We start from the raw sequence: 20,673 nt of genomic DNA, 5'->3' as shown, positions 1-20,673 counted from the left end.
GATTCAGTTTTGACTTTGAGTCATTTACATGTGCCCAGGGGACTGGGCTGGGTAAGCCTTATGACCTGGTTCAATCCATTCTCACCGACAATCCCCAGTGTGGTAGGAAACTGAGGCTCACAGAGGCAGGACCTTGTGGAAGACAACTTCCTTGACCATCACACCACAGCAAGTCCTGCTGCTTTGACATAACTGCTGCTTGTCTATCTTGACATTCAGAAGCATCAAATGTCTCCATTTTTTAGGTCACTGAGGACAAATAAGTCTGTTGAAAAGGAAATAAGACTTTGCAAGGCATAAACAGACTCTAAAACCAAACTCCAAGCTGGGCCTGGTATCTCACATCTTTAATCCCAGCTACAGATGAGGGAGAGATACAGAGACTGCAGTTGAAGACCAGGGAAAGCAAAAGGTTAGGAAGACATCATCTCAACAAACAAGTCAGTAGTGGTATTTCATCCCTGTAATTCCAGGTACACGGGAGGTGTAGGTAGTAGGCCTATAATGGAAAGCATGAGAAAGTGTCTGAAAAATAACTAAAGCAGAAAAAGGATGGGGGCAGGACTCAAGTGGGAGAGCATCTGCCAAGCCAAGTGCAAGACCCTGAGTTCAAACCCCATCACTCAAGCAAGCAAGCAGAAACACCTAGTACCAGATTATGAAGATGTCCTTCAATTACTGCACCTGAGAAAGTACATTTTCAATCAGCCTCTTCTGTCTTTCATTTGTTCATCACCTCTACTGGGACTTTGAAAATTATTGCCCCAAATATGCTACTTTGGACTTTGTGAAAAATATGCTCACCTGCCCAAACTCAAAGAATGAACTCAAAGATATGGGGAGTAGAATGAAAGCAAGACTTTCATGGTGATCTTGCAAGATAGGGTGTCTGGTGAGCAAACACACCCAAAGTGGTTACAACAACCACTATATTCTCTAGTGTGCAAGTCCCTCCCCTGTTTCCTCATTGGCTGAGGACTATGGGGTGTACGTTTTTCCCACAGGTCACCTAAATTTCCTCTTGGGTTACTATAAAATATGCCTCTTATGAGATTGATGAAGTTTTAGAAGCTGGCTTTAGTGGTATTTGCCTCCATTTGTGGGAAGAAGGTAGCCCTGCTGAATGGGTAAAAAATGCCTGTGTGTCAGAAAACCTGTATTGCAAAAATGCAATATGTAGAACTGACAAAAATTGCAAATTATATGCCTGTGGATATTAATGAATTGATATCCACAATACATAAAGACTTTCAATAATGCAACACCATAAAATGGACCAAGGAGATGGGTGGAGAGGTTCAAGTGGCAACACACCTACCTAGCAATCGTGAGGCTCTAAGTTCAAGCTCCAGTACTACCAAATAAATGGACAAAAGTCTTAAACAGACATTTTTCCAAAGAAGATGTACAACTAGTCAATAAGCACATGAAAAAACTGTTAACAGCACTAGTTATTAAGGAAATGCAAATCAAAATCACAGTGCAATAGGTTGCCTATTATTTTAAGAAAGAAACAACAACCAGAGAACAGAAAGTATTGTCAAAAATAGGGAAAAATTGGAGTTTCTGTGGATTGCTAGTGGGAATATGAAATGGTGCAACTACTGTGGAAAACAATTTGGTGGCTCCTAAAGCAGCTAAATGTAGAATTAACATCTGATCCATTCTTACATATGTACCCAAAAGAACTGAAAGCAGTGGCTTGAACAGATACTGCATAAGTTTCATTGAAGCATTATTCAACCCAAATGTCTTTCCACCGATGGCTGGGTAAAGAAAATATGATCTATAAATATAATTCAGCCTTAAAAGGAATTTTAAAGCTGCAACATTGGTGAATCCAATAAACATTATGTTAAGTGAAATATGACCTACAAAGATAAATATTGTGCAATTCTACTAATATGAGGTAACAAGAGTGGTCAAATTCATAAAGACAGAGAATAGAATTATGACACCAGGGAATGGAAGCAGACAAAAATGGGGAGTTATGAACCAAGCATCATGGCTCATACACGTAATTCCAGCTGCTTGGGAGGTAGAGATCAGAAGGATGGTGGTTCAAGGCATCTTGGGCATAAAAGTTAAAGAGTCCCCCAACTCAACCAACAAGGTATGCATGGTGGTACATGCCTGTGGGCTGAGCTATGTGGAAGGTCATAGGTAGGAAAATCGCCATCTGAGGCCAGCACCAGGGAAAAGAAATGTAAGAACATACCTGAAAAATAAATAAAGTTACTTTAGCAATTTTGGAGGAAGGGCATGGCTCAAGTGGTAGAGTGCCTGTCTACCAAGCACAGGGTTCTGAGTTTTGAAATCCCGTACCATCAAAAATTGGGAGTTATTGTTTGACAGATGCTGAGTTTCTGTTTGGGAAGATGAAACAGTTCTGGAGATGGAAGGTGGTTGTGGATGGTGATTGCAGAAATAGGTAAGCATGATTAATGCCAAGGAACTATACACTTAAAATTTTGTAAATGGTAAGTTTTATTGCAAAAAGGAATGAAGTTCTGACTGACACATGCTACTACATGGATGAACCAGGAAAACCAAGAAAACGAAACCAGGCACAAAAGGTCAAACACTGTAAGATTCTATTTATATGAAGTACCTAAAAGTGAGAAATATATAGAGGCAGAAGGAAGAATAGATAATGACAGGAACTGAGGATTGGGGAGAGGAGGGGTGGTTTAGTGGGCTTTTGCTGGAGATGATGACAAAGGTTTGTAAATGGATAGTAGAGACAGTGAACAATGTTGTGAATGTACTTACTACCACAGATGTATGCACTTGAAGTGGCTAAAATGGTAAGTTTATGGTAGGTATGCATATCTTACCACAATAAAAAATATTGTGTGCAAAAGTTAAATGCATCACACACCATGAAATAGTATGAAATGAGGAGTATTTATGTTCCATTCCTTCTCCCTATCTCCTCAGAAACCACCCTGAAGTGCTTCTAATTGTTATATTCTAATCGTGATTTATCTATGTGTATTTCTATGCCTTCGTTTTCACACTGTAGGCAGTGTCTGGAACCTCATCACTTGAAGAACAAGAGTTTAAGTGCACTTTCACTTGCTCCCAACAACCTTATGTATCTCCTTCTGTGTGTGTGTGTGTGTGTGTGTGTGTGTGTGTGTGTGTGTGTGTGTCTGTTTGCATGTGTCTGTGTGCATGTGTGTGTTACTGGGGATTGACTCAAAGTCCCTGTGTACTTAGCACTGTGCTTCTATTATGAATCCATAACCAATCTCATGTTATCCCTTTCTCTACTGATTATTTTGAGACAAATCTTAGTTTTTATTGTAAAAAAATAAGAATTCTTGCAAGCAAAAACCCATAATGTCATTGTCATTAACAATAACCTTAACAATAATTCCTCAATAGCCAGGTGCTGCTTAAATTTTACAGTTTTCCTTTTTTTCTGTTTGTCCAAATCAAAATCTAAGTAAAGTCCATGTATTGTAAGTGATTGATATGTCTCCTTAGTCTCCCCACCTTCCCTCCTCTGGTGTTACTGGGCCAGGTGAATCCCTAGGAAAATGGAGACAGTATTCTGGAATGTTTAGTACTGTGTAAAGTGTTTGGGTCCTGAGGGTGCTTTTGAGTGAAGAAGACCTCTTCTCACAATCCCAAGAAAGATCATCTGTGGCCCCAGAGAAAAGGGAAAGGAAGACAGCCATTCAGAAAGGTGGAGAGCCATGTCTGATCTCCAGAGAGGTGAGAGGTACAGTCACCCTACCATCCCGGCCCATGGCCTGACCCTTAAGGTCTGCAGGCTCCTGATTCTGGTGGTGGAGCGAACATGACCTGCCTTCAGGGAAGGAACCCATGCCCATGTCTGTCAATAAATCTCAGTCTGACCGGTAGGGGACTCTGGACTCGACTTGTCAGAGAAAGTCCCTGGGTTCTCCTTCCTATCTTCCCTTTTCATTGGCAACCAAGCTTTAAAAAAATCTCCTACTTCCAAAGATGGGGAACACCATAGAAAATGGGCTCTTGGTGCTGACCAAGTCTGGAGTGGATGTTCTAGCAAGCTGGGAGGCTCTGACTTGGTGTTTTCCTGCTGTGGGCCCTGTGAAAGCTTCCACCTGCAATATGGAGACAATTATGACATCCACACTGGAAATCAGTTGTGACGATCAGAGTTGATATCCCCACAAAATTTAAAGCATAGCTGGTGTGTCCCCATCATTATTTGCTTTATTCCAGGTGGCCTGAGCTCTCAGGCAGAAAGCCTGACCAGGAAGTCAGCCCACCCATACTCTCCATGGCCCAAGCTTCTTTCTTCCCTCCTCCAAGTTGGGCAGCTGCTGCACTAAGGTGTCCCCCATTGTTTCCAATACTTCCTTTCAAGGAAAAATCCAATGCCAAGACTCAGCCATGAGAGGGTTTGGTATGCAGTACTGTGCAGCCTTGACATGCCAGTACACCAGTCTGGAGACCCTGGATGTCCAGCACTACCTGGACCCCACCCTTGCCAGATCACCCCTTGCCTAGAACTTCAAAGTTGTTTTATTTAATTCCTTTTTCTTTTGGATTCCAGTAATATTTATTGGGGCATGACAGAGGACAATAGCTGTAACTTGCAGCCTTGCTCTCCAGAGGAAGCAGGTGCATAATCTTCCTCTTGCCAATCTTGTCAGCTACAGCAGCTGGATGTTCTGTCTCTGTAGGCCTCTGGCTCTGCCCCTTCCACCTGCCTTTGGGGTTCCTAAATACTCCTCTGTCCATGACCTTCCCAACAACCCCAGTAGTCCTAGCTCTGAGCAGAGCTCTGTCTTTCCTCACCACACTGAGCAAAGTCATCTTAGCCTTGAGAGTCTGAATTAAAAGTGAAAATTATTTCCTTGTCAGCAGGATCTGTGGCTGAATTCATATGATTTCTGAGGGAGAATATGTTAGATCCATGGGAACCACATGGTGACAGGTGTGAGGAGCAATGAAGGTGAGCCCTCCACTTCTTCCTGTCCCTGCCACATGGCTCCTGGGTTGGGGATGGTCCTTGCATCTACTTAGGTGCTGCCAGACAGGGAACTAGCCTTTACCCAGGAAGAACAAGGCTTTGGAATCTTTCCGCTCCTGTGTAAGTAAGGCTCTTGTAGAAGCCCAGTGAATACATATTTTTTAACCACTTCTCTTTTTTTCTGGAAGTTTCACAATCATGTTCCAATGTAAACAACCTTGCCTGCCAGGGACTCCAGTGGCCCTTTAGGATTTTTGCTGAGCTATGATGGATGAGCTGAAGACAGAGTGGCAGACCCACATCAGTCATACCTCTCACTGGCTCCAAAACTGACCGTTAGCAACAGTCTGATGTGGATCATTTGTCTACAAGTATCAGAGAATTTTCAAACATCTGTGAAGCCAACTGTTTCAAAAGGTGGCATAGTTCTGGTTTGTGGTAAAAAAAAAAATAAAGACACACATTGAGTGTGTTCCAAAGTCCAGGCACTGGCACTGCATTCTGGGGCACAAGGCAGGGCTGCCTTTCTTGCTTGGCCTGCTTTATCACCTCAGCAGCCTGGGTCTCAGTCCACAGTACACCAGGTCAGTCTTGAGTGGATGCTGGATTCCCAGTTTTGTCCCTGGAGGGGATGGTGAGAATCTGAGAGGGTAAAAAGAGCACAGGGAGAGAGGGAGAGATAGAGACTGGCAGATACAAAGACACTTAGGAGGGAGAGAGAGATCTAGTGTGAACCCTCACTGCCCAAGGCAACACAATGGCTTAAAGGAAAGTAGAATCCTCTGCACCCTAGAGCCAACTTTGTGCTGCTTAATGGTGTCAGGCTCTGACCCGGGGCCAGGAGGACAGGAACCTCCTTGTTCCCTTCCAGAGCAGCCAACAAAAGTTGAAGCAAAGAAAAGAAGGCTTTGTCCATGTAACCCACCAAAAACTGCAGGCCTCACCTCTAGAATTAGGGCCACCTCCTGGATCTCCCACTCAGGTGTGACCAAGTGAGCAGGAAAATTTTGGAGGCCAGTAGAGTCAGCCAAGCGCTCAGCCAGCATGCAGACCACAGGCTTCAGAAGATGCCCTTTCTTTCCTGCCTGGTCCCAGGCCATGTGTTTGGGGCCACAGGAGCCTGTGGGTCAACAGGTAACCTTAGAAAATCAAGACTTGCCCCATGTCCTCTCAGTCATGTCTGAGAAATTAGAGTGTGTGTCACAGAGCTCTGTCAGTGATAAAGTTCCTTTTCATCTCAGAACTATCTCTACAGGAGAAAATTCCAGATTTAGGGGTGTCATCCTAGGCCTGATTTCCAAGGATGGCATGAAAGCAGAATATTGGAGACACATTGCCCCTGGGTGTGATTACCCTGATCACCACAATAGAGTAACTAGCTTTGCTGTCTATCTGCTCCCTTCCCACTACCCTGGTCCACCTGAACCCCAGCAATGTGCAAAGAAAGGACCTAAAGCTCCTCACACACACACATACTCACACTTTCACTACAGACATTGGTTACTATGGATGTCATGGTACCCACATCATAAAACATTAAGAAAATAAAAGAGCATCCCTTGGTTATCCTACCCGAGAGCACCCCTGCAATATATTCACTGTAAACACCGTTGTAGTTTTCCTTTCTAAGCAATTCCCTCACTTAACATTACGTCCAAAGAATTTTAGGTGTCATTATTTGGCTTTCACAGTTATTTAAAATAGTTTGGTAGGACTGTTGATAATAGCTCCAACTTTTCTTTTGGACAGTCAGGTGATATCTGGGGTTTTGCTGCTCCAAATAGTATTGAATTGTGGATTTTACCACATTGAACTTGTCTTGTGAGTCACAAGATTCATAGTGACTTATATGAGTCCATCCCCAGACCAGAGTTGCCAACTTCCATCCCAGAGATATCCATCAGGAGGTAAAGTAGGCCAGTGAGTGTGGGTGAGGCAGTGTGAACTCACCCTTCTGGGTAAACCCATCACTTCCTGGTGAAGGCTGCCTCACTCTGTCATGTAGTCACAGAAACATTTTTTTGGCAAGACATGCTATTTGTTATACATATTTGTGGAAAAAGCACGATTCCATTTTCATTTGGTGCTTTTTTTGGTAAGTGTCAGGATCTCACTATGTTGCCCAGACTGAACTTCAGCTCCTGGGCTTAAGTGATCTTCATGCCTCAGCCTCTCGAGAAGTGGTGTGTGTATGTGCATAACACTGGGTCTGGTTATATGATCCATTCCACCTTTTATTTGTAAGACAGGGTATTGCCATGTAGACTAGGTTGGCCTAGAGCTTGCAGTCCTCTGGTCTCAGCCTCCCAAGTGCTGGGATTATAGGCATGTGCTACTATGTGTGGCAATCTCACTTTTACATGAAAAATCACACACAGACACACACATGACAAACTACAGACACATGCCTAACTGTTAAGTGTTATTACTTCTTAGTGAAATGATGGGTAAGTTTTATTTCCCTAGCTGTATTTTCCACTTTACCATAACTATCACATAGTAGTTGTATCTAGGCTAAACAGATGCTCTTCTTAGTACAATAAAAGACTTCACCTATATATTTTTTTCACCTCACCAAGCTCTTTCATAGATTTGCTTATATTTGGTCAACACAGTGCACAGGCAAAAAGCTCTATTTTATAGATGAGGAAGGGGTGGATTGGGAAGTTGTCTGCCTGCCCAAGGCCTCTCCTGTCACTGGAAGAGATGAGGCTATGCTGATGCCTGGCATAGACTATCATGGTGTCAAAGTTGTTCAGGTGGAGTGATCACCTTTCTTCAGGGTCTGCAGGTACCTGTTTCCAGCAGGCATGCCATAGCTGAATTTCACTTGAATGAAAGGGCAGTTTCTCAACCTCTGCAACATTGACAAATGTGTCATCACCTTCCCATCACTGTGACAAAATGCTTGAGATGAAGAACTCTTAAGGAGGAAAAGTTATTTTTTACTCACCATTTTAGCGGTTTCATTTGATGGCCAGATGACTCCATGGCTTTTGAGTATATGACAATGTGGCACATTATGATAAGAGTGTCTGGCAGAGGAAACTGCTTCCTTCATTGCAGCCAGAAACCAGGTTAGGGCCAGGATCCCAATATCTCCTTTAAGGATGACCTAACTTCCTCCCATTTGGCCCCACAGATTAAAGGTTCTACTACCTCCCAAAAGCACCACAGGCTACAGACCAAGCCTTCAACACATGGGATTACAAGGGACACTTCTCCAAAACACGTCAGAAGCAAACTAAAATACATATATTTCCTAGCGACTCCCTGGTTCTAAATGATTCCAGGTCATGTGTCCTTGATCTTGGACTCCAAAATGGATCATTCTACAATGTGAGGCAGATCCTGTGCATTGTTGGATAGTTAGTGCCATCTCTGGCATTTCACTACATGCCAGTAGCACACTCCCACTCTGACCCAGTTACATCAACCCCAAAATGTCTCTAGACAAAATGACCCACTTCTGGGAACCTGTCCCAGCTATGGCTCCTCCCCAGGAGCTCTGTTTGAAGTATTAAAAACAAAGCCAGTTTTGCTCTGTTTTCAAGGCAAGGCGTTTAACCCTGCCCTGTTGTTCGCATATCAGTTTGGGGAAGGCCAACTGACAAAGAACTTAAAAAGTGGGTGGGGGATAAAATGAGGAAATGGGTGAAAACTATGTGTGTCAGAAAGCACATATCACAAGGAGACCTTTCCCCACAAATGGATATGGAAACCACTAATGTCTCCTTCTAAACTTTGACCAAACCCAAGAGGGGCATGTGTTAAAATGACCCAACAGGAAATATACCTGATGTAAGGGAAAAATGTAAACCCCATGGTCCTCAGCCAACAAGGAAACAGGGGAAGGACGCTAGAGAACCCAGTGTTTGTTGTAACTGATTTGGGTGTTTGACCCCCAGGCTCCCTATCTTGCAAAACCACCGTGAAAATCTTGCTTTCACTGTACTCTACATGTCTCTGAGCTCATTCTTTGACTTTGGACACATGAGCATATTTTTCACAAAGTCCAAAAAAGTAGCATATTTTGTGCAATAACTTTCAGAGCCCCAGTAGGAAGAAAGGAAAGACTGGAGATCGTGGGTTGTAAATCCACTTTCTCAGGTGCAGTAATGGAGGATATTTTCATGATCTGGTATTCTGAGTTTTTCTTTCATATTTTTCAGTACTGACGTTTGAAATCAGGGCCTTGTGCTTGCTTGGCAGATGCTCTACCACTTGAGCCCTCCCCCTAGCCCTTTTTTGGTGTACTTACTTTTAGACAGTGTCTCATGATTTTGTTAGGGTCCTACCATCTTCATTTCCCTCCTGCGAAGCTGGGATTACAGGGATGAACCACCACTCATAGCCTGTTTGTTGAGGTGAGGTCTGGGTAACCTTTTGGACACCCTGGTCTTCAACTGCAATACTCTGGATCTCTGCCTCTTAATGTGCTGGGATTAAAGCTGTAAGCCATCATGCCTAGCTTAGGTTTTGTTTTGAAAAATCCTTTTATGTCTTTCAAAGTCTTTTTCCTTTTCAAGTGGAGGCAGGCTGCAAAATGGAGCCAGAGTCATATTTGTCCTCAGCTACTTGAAAAATGAAGAAATTTGATGATATTGAATGTCATTTAGGCAAGCAGCAGTTATGCCAAAGCAGCAGGAGTTGCTGCAGTGTGATGGTCAAGGAAGCTGTCTTCCACAACCTCCTCTCTCTATGAGTCTCAGTTTTCCACACCCTAGATGTTGTCAGTGAGGAAGGATTGAGCCAGGACATAAGGCTCACCCAGCCCAGGCCCCTGGGCACATGAAAATGGCTTATATCAAAGTCAAAATCTGATCTTAGACATCTGTAGGACCCTGCAAGCAACTGTGGAAAACAGGTCTTCAACTAACCATCTAGCCAGCAGCTGGTGGATTCCATTTCTTCTTCTTCCTTCCTTTCTTCCTTCCTTCCTTCCTTCCTTCCTTCCTTCCTTCCTTCCTTCCTTCCTTCCTTTCTCTCTTTCTTTCTTTCCTGTCCCTTTCCTTCTTTCCTCTCTTCCTTTCTCTTTTTTCTTTTCATTTCGCTTCCCTTCTCCCTTCCCTTGCCTACCCATCCCTTCCCACCCTTCCCTTCCCTTCCCTTCTTTTTTCATTTACTTGTTTTTGATGGTGTTGGTTTTGAAATCAGGACCTACACCTGCTAGGTAGGAGATCATCCTCTTGAGCCTCTCTTCCAGCCCTGAATTGCATTTCCTGACCCTAAGGCATGAGCAGGGCCAGTACACCGAGCATCGTCCTGTAGGGACCTGTTGGGTCTTGACTACTTTGCTTCTGTCATTTTCTTTTCCTACTAGTCCTTGGTGAATGCTTTCCTTTCTTTTCTGTTTTCTAATATCTCAAGCGTGTTCTTTTGACCTTTATACCTGTTCCCTCTTTGGGCCTTTCTCTTGATTCAGCAGGGTGCTTTCCCACATGACTGGCTCTGGTCTGTTTAGGGCTCTGTTGAATCATATCAGGTCAAAGGGTAGCTGAATCTTCGCAATTGAAAACAAGACCTCCAACAGTGGTAACACCTGGTTACTACTGCTTTAATTCTTGGCTTGGTTCTGAGGAAAATTATGGTAGCAGATATAAAGGCCCTCAGTGATGTCTTTATGTTTCTTGCCCTCAGAAGAATTAGCCATTGCTGCCACTATGGTTCTGAAATTTCCAGCATAGATTCCAATGGCATCGATATGAAGTGTAATTTTACAATTGTCCGAAGAAAGAATATCAAGTTTCCAGCAACAGAAAAGGTTGTGGTTTCTCTAAACAATGTGTTTATTTTCTTCTGTCAACAGCCTGTTTCTTGCAATGATTTCTCTCATTGCTTGGGCTGCTAGGTAGCTCAGAGTAAATACCATGCCTTGCTTCTCTGCAACTGAGGCAAACCATTTAGGATGTATCCATGTGAAGTCCATTCACCTTTATTTTCCCATTCATGTTTCTCTTTAGTCACTTAGTAGTTTTGGCTATTATTCTTGAGTGAAATATGCATGTCTGTGCTTCACAAAATCATTTCTGACCCTTAGCATCCTAGAAAGCTTGATATGGATGATTCAGAACAACATACTGTCAGATCTTCACTGTCCCAAGCACAGTGTGACAACACATCATGGCAAAGAAGTATCCCATAAATGTAGAGGCATGAAAAACTGTGTAAACAGAATCAACAATATATTTATCCAAAAAACAACTAAAGTAAAAATGGGCTCAAGTAGAAGTGCACATGTCTAACAAGCTCAAGGCCCTAAGTTCAAATCCCCAGTAAGTAGAGAGGCCAATTTAAATTTAAGTTAAAAACAGAGAAGGAAAGAGTATGACTAGGGGTCACCAGCCCATCCAGGACAACTATTCCTCTCTGTTTCATTCTCAGATTCTCTCCACAGAGAGACCCTTCACAGACTCTGCATGTCCTCAGCTTTTTTAGTCTGCCATTAACTCTCAGTGGTAACATCTTCACAGTTGCAGCCAAAGGAGAGAATCTGGGCTGATTCTCTGCCCCAAAACAAAATTCTGCAGAATGTTTCTCACTGATCAATCATGAGATTTTAATTGCCAAATCATGGTCAATAAATTATGAAGAGGCTTTGGGCAGGAAGTCCTTCATAAGAACATATCATATCTATTGGGACATACAGATGGAGTGGAAGGAGGTGTTCTTGCTTGTATGTGAGATGATCCCCAAAAGGCTCCTGTATTAAAAGGTCTGGTTGTCACCTGATGGGACTTTTGGAAATGATTGTATCCTGAGGTCTTTGACCTCATCTATGGATTAAACTCTTGGTGGATCATAATAAGATGACATTATTGTGTGGTTGCACCTATGTGAATAATGTAGGTTACTGAAAAGACATATCTTGTCCCTGGCCCCTTCCTGCCTCTTTCTGCTTCCTGGCTGCTAGAAAGTAAGCAACTCTGCTTCTCCACTCCCTTTCTCCCATAATGTTCTGTCTCCACACAGGTCCAGAAATTATGGAGTCAATCTACTATTTGCTGATGCCTCGGTAACAATGAACCAAAATAAATCTTTGCTGCAGTCCAGCTGCAGCAGGGGGCTCCAGCTCTGGCCTTGGGTGCTTGAGCATTGAATAATGACCTGAACTCAGGGTTATGCCAGCAGCAATGGCGTAGTTGGTTTTCTCAAGAGGGTATTTAAGCAGTGCAGAAAAGCAGGAATGAGTATATGGCAGTCCCCAAGTTTCCCTTGACCTCTGTACTAGTATTGGCTATCACGTTGCTATGGCTACAAGCCCAAGTGTAGAACATCATGTTCTTGGGACTGGTCTTCCTGGTCCCATGCAGAGAGAGAACAGGGGAGTTCAGCAACTGTCCTCTTTGACTGTTGCAATCTCTCTTAGGGCTGTTGCACAAAATCTACAGTGACTCTGCTCTTTTCCAAGAGGCTTTGGGGTTCCTGAGGGTTTCCCACATCCCCACCTTTTTTATTTCTTTTATTTTGTATGACAAATACATTTAGAAATGTTTCTTTTTTTTTGGTGGTCAATTTTTTTGAGTCATTAGTTTTTTTAGCCATATAATACTAAGTAGGCCCAAAAGCATAAGTCCAAAGTCTAAAATTAAATCAATGACTAGGATTAAGTTTGTCTAGCTGAAGTCTCTTCATGGGTCCCGTCAATGGCTGTGACTGGTTTGATTTATCGGAGAGGCAGCCATCTTGGTCGTCTTTCATGTTGTGGAAAGACATAAACATACCTTTCACCTGTAGTTAGTAAAGGGTCAGGTCCCTGCCATGTGTTTGTCTCTAAATTCTTCCTAAGACCACACATAGTTGGGCAGGTGTTTCATGCACAGAAGTGGCTTTCCACTTCTGTACATGAAAGTCAATAGGATGAAATGTAATTGAGTATGTGGAGACTTGAGGGTGAACTCCCCCTTTTTTATTTTAAAAAGTTGGATTTTCATCCTTTGATGTTGGTGTTCTACAATTGCTTGGCCTTGAGGATTGTAAGAAATTCCAATATTGTGAGTAATGTCCCATAATTTACAGAATTCTTAAAATTTTTTTCTTATATAGGCAGTACCACTCTCCATCTTTATGTACTTTGGAATTCCAAAGTTTGCAAAAGCACCAAGCAGGTGACCAAGGGCCTGTTTGGTAGTTTCCCCTGTGTGGGCTGAGGTAAAGAAGACACCAGAGTATGTGTCAACTGTCACATGAACATATTTTAAGGTGCCAAACTGGAGAATATGAGTAACATCAGTTTGCCAGATATGATTTGTTTTCAGACCACAAGGGTTGATGCCAGTATTAAGGCCCAAAGGTAGAAGAGTACTGCAGGTGAGGCAGGCCCTAATAACATGTTTGCATTGGTATTGAGTCAAGTTTCAGAATTACTTGTGTAACTTGTTAGCACTCTGGTGTAATAAAGAGTGGCTTTGTAAGGCCTGTTGAAAAATAGAAAAAGAATTTTGAGAGTTCTTACAGTAGTGAAAGACATCAGCTGATCTACTGCTTGATTTCTCTTGGCCATAGGGCCAGGCAGGCCTATATGTGAATGGATATGAGTAATAAAAAATGGAGAAGTACGAGCCTGAATGACCAATTGAGCCCATGTGAATAACTGAAAAATGGTAAAATTAGGATCTCCTTTTAGTCTCACTGTTTCAGTAGAGCTAATGGCTTTAACTACATACTGGGAGTCTGAAACTATATTGACTGGACCAGTGAGAGCTTGCAGAGCTGTAAGAACTGCTAAGATTTCAATATGTTGTGCAGTTGCTCCTGGAGTTGCAATGTTTATTTGTTCTGTACATGTCTCTGAAGGGGAGTAAATTATATAACCGGCTTTCCCATTATTGGTGCCATCAGTAAGTATATACTATGATTGTATCGGCTAAGGGTTTGGTGGCTGTGATGCAAGGTAGAATCCAGGCCCGAGAAGTTAAAAATTTTATGGTAGGGTTTTTGGGATAGTGATTGTCAAATTGTCCTGAGTAATTACTAATTACAATTTGCCATAAATAGTTTTGTTGATAAAGATAATCTATGTAAATATTGGTGAAGGGAGTGACTATGTGTGATGGATCATTGCTGGACAATTGTTTGCATCTTTGTCTTGCCTTCATTATTAGATATATTACCTCTTGTATATAGGGAGTAATAGTCCTAAGGGGTGTGTTAGGGTAAAGAGCATTTCTATCATTTTATTTGGCCATTGTGTAATAGCCCCTGTTGAAGTAGTTGGAGTAGCTGGAGGGGCTGACTGGGGTCTATCCTGTTAATGAAACTATGTTGGAGAGTGGTTTCAATAAGTTGTATAGCCTGTTGTGCTTCTGGAGTTAATTTTCTTAATGAGTTTAATTGTGAGTCACCTTTTAATAGTTCAAATACATGTTTTAAAGTGTTCAAGGGAATCTTAAGAAAAGGCCGAATCCAATTAATGTTTCCTAATAATGTCTGTAATTCATTTAATGTAATAACCTCTTTTATGTTTAATTTTAGGTTAGGAGGTTTGACTATATTATCAACTTTGGTGTGTCCCAAATATTTGAATGGTGGGCAGACCTGTGTTTTGACAGGAATTATACTTAAATCTTCTTTGGCTAGGCATCTTTCTAAGTCTCTGAGTGCCTGTTGTAAATGAATGGGAATATTTCCCATCTTTGGTGAGCTCTTTTTACATTTTCTCCTATCTGCTTCCAGCTATCAGGATCCAAAGTTCCATGCTCAGGAAACCAAGGATTGAATTGGATAACTGTCTCTATAAAATCTTAAATTTGTCCCTCAGTATAAGATATACCTTTACTTTTTAGCAAAGAGTGCAGTAGTTGTAAGAAGTGGCTATGTTCTGAACTCAGTGAGTTCCCCATTCTGTCCCCCACCTTGATTTGGGGCTCCACAGCAAGCCTGTCCCTCCTTGAATTATACTGCCAAGATGTTTAGAGCAGAGCCGACTCATGGCACCACTTGCCACAGTCCAGCTGCAGTGGAGGCACCAGCTCTGGCCTTGGGTGTTTGAGCAGTGAATAATGACATGAACTTGGAATTGTGCAAGGCAGCAATGGCATAGTTTGTTTTCTCAAGAGAATATTTAAGCAGTGCAGAAAAGCAGGGAGGAGTATGTGGCAGTCCCCAGGTTTCCCTTGATCTCCATACTAGGATTGGCTATCATGTTGCTATGGCTATGAGCCTAAGTGCAGATATCATGTTCTCAGGACTGGGTCTTCCTGGTCCTACACAGAGAGAGAACAAGGGAGTTCAGTAACTGTCCTCTTTGACTGTTGCAATCTTTCTTAGGGCTTTTGCACAAAAGCTACAGTGAGTCTGCTCTTTTCTAAGAGGCTTTGAGGTTCCTGGGGGTATCCCAGAAATCTTTCCTTCTTTATGTTGTTTATGTCAAATATTTTGTCATAGAGATCAGAAGCTGTCTAAGACAGATGATAATTTTCATCGGAGAGAGGGTCTGGTAAACCAAATGTCAGGTGTCTAGTGACAGGCTAGAAGTGAAGAAAAGTTTAGATACCTTGAGAGTTTCTTATTTCAAAATTTGTGTTGGTTTCTTCCTGGTGAACTGAAGGCCTCTTTTAAGAATTGAGAGTAGATGGGGATTCAGGTGATATAAGGGAAGTTTAGAACTCTTCCACAAGAAATGAGAAGACCAACAAAAGGAATGAGCAACATTGAGGCTATAATTTAATTCTCCCACGAGAATTATCATTATATTACCATCATATTATCAAAAGATAATATTAGTAATTAGAATGGAATCACACTAGACAAAGTTTAGATTTATTACAATGAACTCTATCAGTTTAACTGTTTTCTGAGTTAATAATTCTGTCACATGACTATTTGGATATTGTTAAATTCTGCACATACTGCAGATGGAATTAGGATAAAATAACTTCTAAATATTAGTGGAGCTTATTTAAGGTTTAAAGTTAGATATGCACTTAAAATGCAAACCTCAATGTCTTTGTAAGAGAGTTTCTAATTTCCAATTATTTGAATCATCACACCAAAAGCTACTCATGTGTCCTAAGTAGATAAGAAAGTTATTCATTAATACCAGCAATATTTGATCTCAATGCAGATAATTAAATAATACCTCTGTTACAAGATCCCAGCAGTGGGACCTTGCCTGTGTGAGTTGGTATCTGGCCTTGTGAGAAAGCTCCGAGGAACTAAGACAAAAGTCTCAGGATCAGACATCCATAAAAACAACAGTACTGAAGCTTCCCCAGATGGCTTCATGTCCTTCAGATGTAAATAAGAAGGTTATGCTGACCGTGTGCTTCTCTTTCTTCTCTGTTTCTATTTTCAAAAAGGCATAACAAAGAGCTAATTTTAACTGTGCTGCCTTCTACTAATGTAACCTTGACACATAATACTTGACATGCTTTTTCTGACCAAATGCTCTTGTCTGTAAAAAGCAGAAGTGATCTTCATTAAAGTGGCTATTGAGCAAGACTCAGTATTCCCCTCATCTTTTATGGCTCCAGTCAACCAGGTCCAGCTGATAAATAGCAACAATTCTGGAAATGTGATACATTAATAAGATGAGGGAATTTAATTGTGATAATCCCATAGATGTGTACAGTGTACTTTGAAAAGATAAATCCTTGAAATAATATTTCCATTCCCACTTTTCCTCCACGTTTCAAACAATTTTTGGTTGGTTTCATTATGCTGCCTTCATAAGCATATATGTAATGTACTTCCATCCTCTTCACCCAAGAACATCCTGCCTTTTCCTCTTTCCTCTGCTAACTGACTCACCTCATAGTCTTCCACATACATTCAGGTCTTCTTCTTATAATTACTATAATAATTATCACTTTAGATCTAGGTTCCACAAACAAGTGAGAACATGTGGTATTTGTTCTTTGGAGCTTGGATTACCTTGCTCACCATGATGATCTATATTTCTATCCATTATCCTGCAAATGACATAATGTCAGTTTTCTCTACTGCTGATTAGTACTCCACAGTATATGTACACACACCATGTTTCTTTCTCTGCTTATTCATTATTAGGCACCACGGATATTTCCTGTTTTGCTATTGTGATGGAAGATGCATTAAACATAGGTATGAAGGTATGTCTCTTGTATATTGATTTACATCCCTTTGGATATACGACGAAGAGTGGTATTAATAGGTTAAAAGGTAGGTCTACTTTTATTATTAAGAAAGACCCACAGACCAATTTCCATAGCTTCACTACTTCTTAATCACCTTCCCATAGTGTCCTCAGTCAGTTTAAGATTACCATATTGATCCCTATACAGTGACCACATCAACCACAGTGAACATTTTGGTTTCCTTCCCTTTCCATATCCCTCCAAGGCATGGTCTGCCTTAGTGTGTAAAACATGTGCAATAGTAATATTACTGCATTTGTTTAAGGTCTATAATCTGCATATGAGGGAGAACATGCAATTTTGGTAGTCCAAACCTGGCTAACTTCACTTAAGATGATGTTCTCCAGTTCCATCCATTTACCTGAAAATGACAAAATTTCATTTTTGTTGTGGCTTAATAAAATCCCACTGTGTATATGTGCCACATTTTCTTAATCCATTTGTCAGTAGTGGGGCATCTTAGATGCTTCCATTGGTTGTCTATTGTGAATAGTGCTGCAGTATACGTGGGTGTGCAGGTGCCTTTGTAGTAACCTGAGTCACATTCCTTTGGGTATATCCCTGGAGTGGTATTGCTTTATAGGTTTTTAAGAGGCCTCCACATTGTGTTCCATAATGACTGAACTAGTTTAATTCCTACCAGCAGGGTATGAGAGTTCCTTTTCTCCTGCATCCTGACCAACATTTGTTGTTGGTGGTGTTCTTGATATTTGCTATTCAAACAAGTCTTAAATGGAATTTCAGTGTGGTTATGATTTGCAATTTCTTCATGGCCAGAGATGGTGAGCATATTTTTCAGGTGTGTTTTAGTTATTTGAACTTCTTCCCACAAAAAATTTCCATTTAGTTCAGTTGCCTATTTCTTTTTTGAGTCATTGATTATTTTGGGGAATTTAGTTATTTGATCTTCCTATGTATTCTGGTTATCAGTCCTTTGTCTGATGTATTGCTAGCAAAGATTTTCTCCCATTATGTAAGTGCCCTCATCAATTAGAAACCATATCTTTTGTTGTGCAGAAGATTTTTAATTTCATGTAGTCCCATTTGTCAATTCTTTCTCTTAGTTGCTGAGCTGTTTGACTTCTACAGAGGAAGAGTTTGCCTATACCTATTGCTTCCAGTGTTTTCCATGCTCTTTCCTCTATTAGCTTCAAGGTTTCAGGTCTGATATCAAGGTCCTTAATACATTTTTAATGGATACTAGTACAATGTGATAGGCTTGGATCTAATTTCAGTTTCTGCAGGCAGAAATAGCCACTTTTCCCAGCACTGTTTGTTGAAGAGGCTATCTTTTCTCCATAGTATGTTTTTAGCACCTTTGTTAAAGATTACTTAATCATAGTTGCATGGATTCTTATTCAGGTCCTCTATTCTGTTCCACTGGTCTTCAGGTCTATTTTTGTGCAGTACTATGCTGTTTTTATAGCTACAGCCCTGTAGTATAGATTGCTGAAGCTGTTTACGGTGTCAAAGAGCTTTTGTGTGGAATTTTTTGGGACTTTAAGGCATAAGATTATGTCATCTGCAAACAGGAATAGTTTTACTACTTCTTTACTTACTAGTATTCTTTATTTCTTCTTCTTGCCTTATTGCTCTGACTAGGAATTCCAGGACTACACTGAATAGGAGTGGAGAGAGTGGGCACCCTTGAATTGTTCCTGACTTTAGAGGAAATGGTTTCAGTGTTTCCCCATTAAGTATGAGGTTAGCTATCTATTTGTCATATATAACCTATATAATGTTGATGTATGAGGAAGATCCAAGATGGGAACTAGAGTGCAAAAGCAAACAATGTGAGCTCCACAAAGGAAAAATCTTTGTGAGACACTGGAGCCACCCTTGGCAAAAAAAAAAGAAAAAACAAGAAAAATCAAAACTTTGACACCATGAGCCCCCAGGCCATACAAAGCTTCTCCATGCCACATTACACTGAGAAAACAGGAGGGCTCACTGCCAAACGCCAGCTCCAACCTGCAAGGGAGACATTCAGCAGACCAACAAGTGAGCCAATAAGCATCATGTGGTATTCTCACAGCCACCCCTGGGATAAATCAGCATAGTCCCCAGACAGACTAATACCTCCCAGCCAAAAAAAAACCCAAATTGAATAATATATACAAGGAACTGAAAAGGAACATGCAGCAGAAGGGGCAGAGTGCTGTAAGTGCACTGGAGAAGAGGGGAAGTTTAAAGTGCTGATATCTGCAGGAATTTTCAGTAAACAAAGCCTGGAAAGGCAGAAGGGCTGATAGCTGGTGGGTGATAAGCTGCTGCCTGAAATAGGGCAGATAGAGGTCCACAAAAGTCATCTCCTGAGACAGTGAGCAACACCAAAAGTCAAATGATGCTGCAAAATTGAAAAACAATCACCAAGCCATCAAAACATGTTGACAGCAGAGAGTTGGCTGACCAATCTCTGACCTTGCCCCAGAGAAAGGGGGCAAGGCAAAGAAACAAGCTGCCAATAAACCAACACAGCAAAAACCCAACTCCAAAGCAGGACAGCTGGTGGGCTGCAGAGCTGTTTTCCAGAACCTGAGGACAATATACAAACTCAAACTGGCAAACCTCACTGAGGGAGGAGTGATTAAGCAGTTGTCACTGAAAGGTAGGAACCAAAAACTAGTGAATCTCCCCAACAACCTCACAAATCTAAGATGGAACCTCTGTTTAAATATGAACAACAGGACTTGATGCTGAAGGAGTAACACCAGAACTACTAAGATTGAAATTCTATTGCTTCCGAACCTGGAATTTCTTTATGTGTTTGTTTGCTTGTTTTGTTTCCTGTTTATTTGTCTGTGTCTGTTTGTCCACCTCTCCCTGTTGATTTCTTTGATTGTCTATTTTTGTTTCGTTTTTTTTTTAAATTGTTTTCTTAGTTTTACTATTGTGAGTCAGCTAATACTAAATCACACACAGACCAGGGACAGAAATAGCATACATACACTGCTAAAACCCAACACACAGAAAACAAAATTAAACCAAGGGAAAAAAAACAGGTGACTGAAACCACAAATACCTATGAACAACTTAGTTACACAGTACCAAGTGGAGCAATGGGAAGATGAAAAAGGGATTGAAATCATTCTCCCCCCAAAATAACTTAATACACGTTTCAGAGGGAAATGAAGAAAATGGATACCCAGTTCCAGACTCCTACAAAGATAGACTACAGAACAAAGATAAACTACAACAAGGAACCCCAAGAAACCCACAAGAACACTGTGAAAGAAGAAATCCTGTAGTAGTCACTGAGAATTTAATGGATATGTTACTAGACACAGTCAACCAAAATGTAAAAGAGGCACTCAAGAAATTCCAAGACACCAAAAATAAAAAATATGAGAAAACACAGAAACAAATAAATGAACTCATTGGAACCCTAAATAAACACCAAAGTAAAACAAAGAACATGATAAATACAGAGATAAATGAAATAAAGATGAAAATTGACAATATTAAAGAGGAAGTGACCCATGATATGGGAAACCTCAGAAAATAGAGTGAAGCAGATACATGGAAGGCCACTCCAGCAGACTAGAACAAACAGAAGACATAATCTCAGAACTTGAAGATGAAATGGAA

The 20,673-nt window shown here is 41.2% G+C and overlaps 1 pseudogene; it reads left to right on the top strand.

Annotated features, from left to right (window-relative positions):
• Positions 1 to 10,556: 10,556 nt before the first annotated feature.
• LOC109675402 (olfactory receptor 14C36-like) overlaps positions 10,557 to 20,673 on the top strand; it is a 56,298-nt pseudogene continuing 46,181 nt past the window's right edge.

Source organism: Castor canadensis, chromosome 15 (genome assembly GCF_047511655.1).
Source record: "Castor canadensis chromosome 15, mCasCan1.hap1v2, whole genome shotgun sequence".
Lineage (NCBI taxonomy): Eukaryota > Metazoa > Chordata > Mammalia > Rodentia > Castoridae > Castor > Castor canadensis.
The sequence above is the reverse complement of the archived record's forward strand: the minus strand, read 5'-3'. Positions and strand labels throughout refer to the sequence as shown.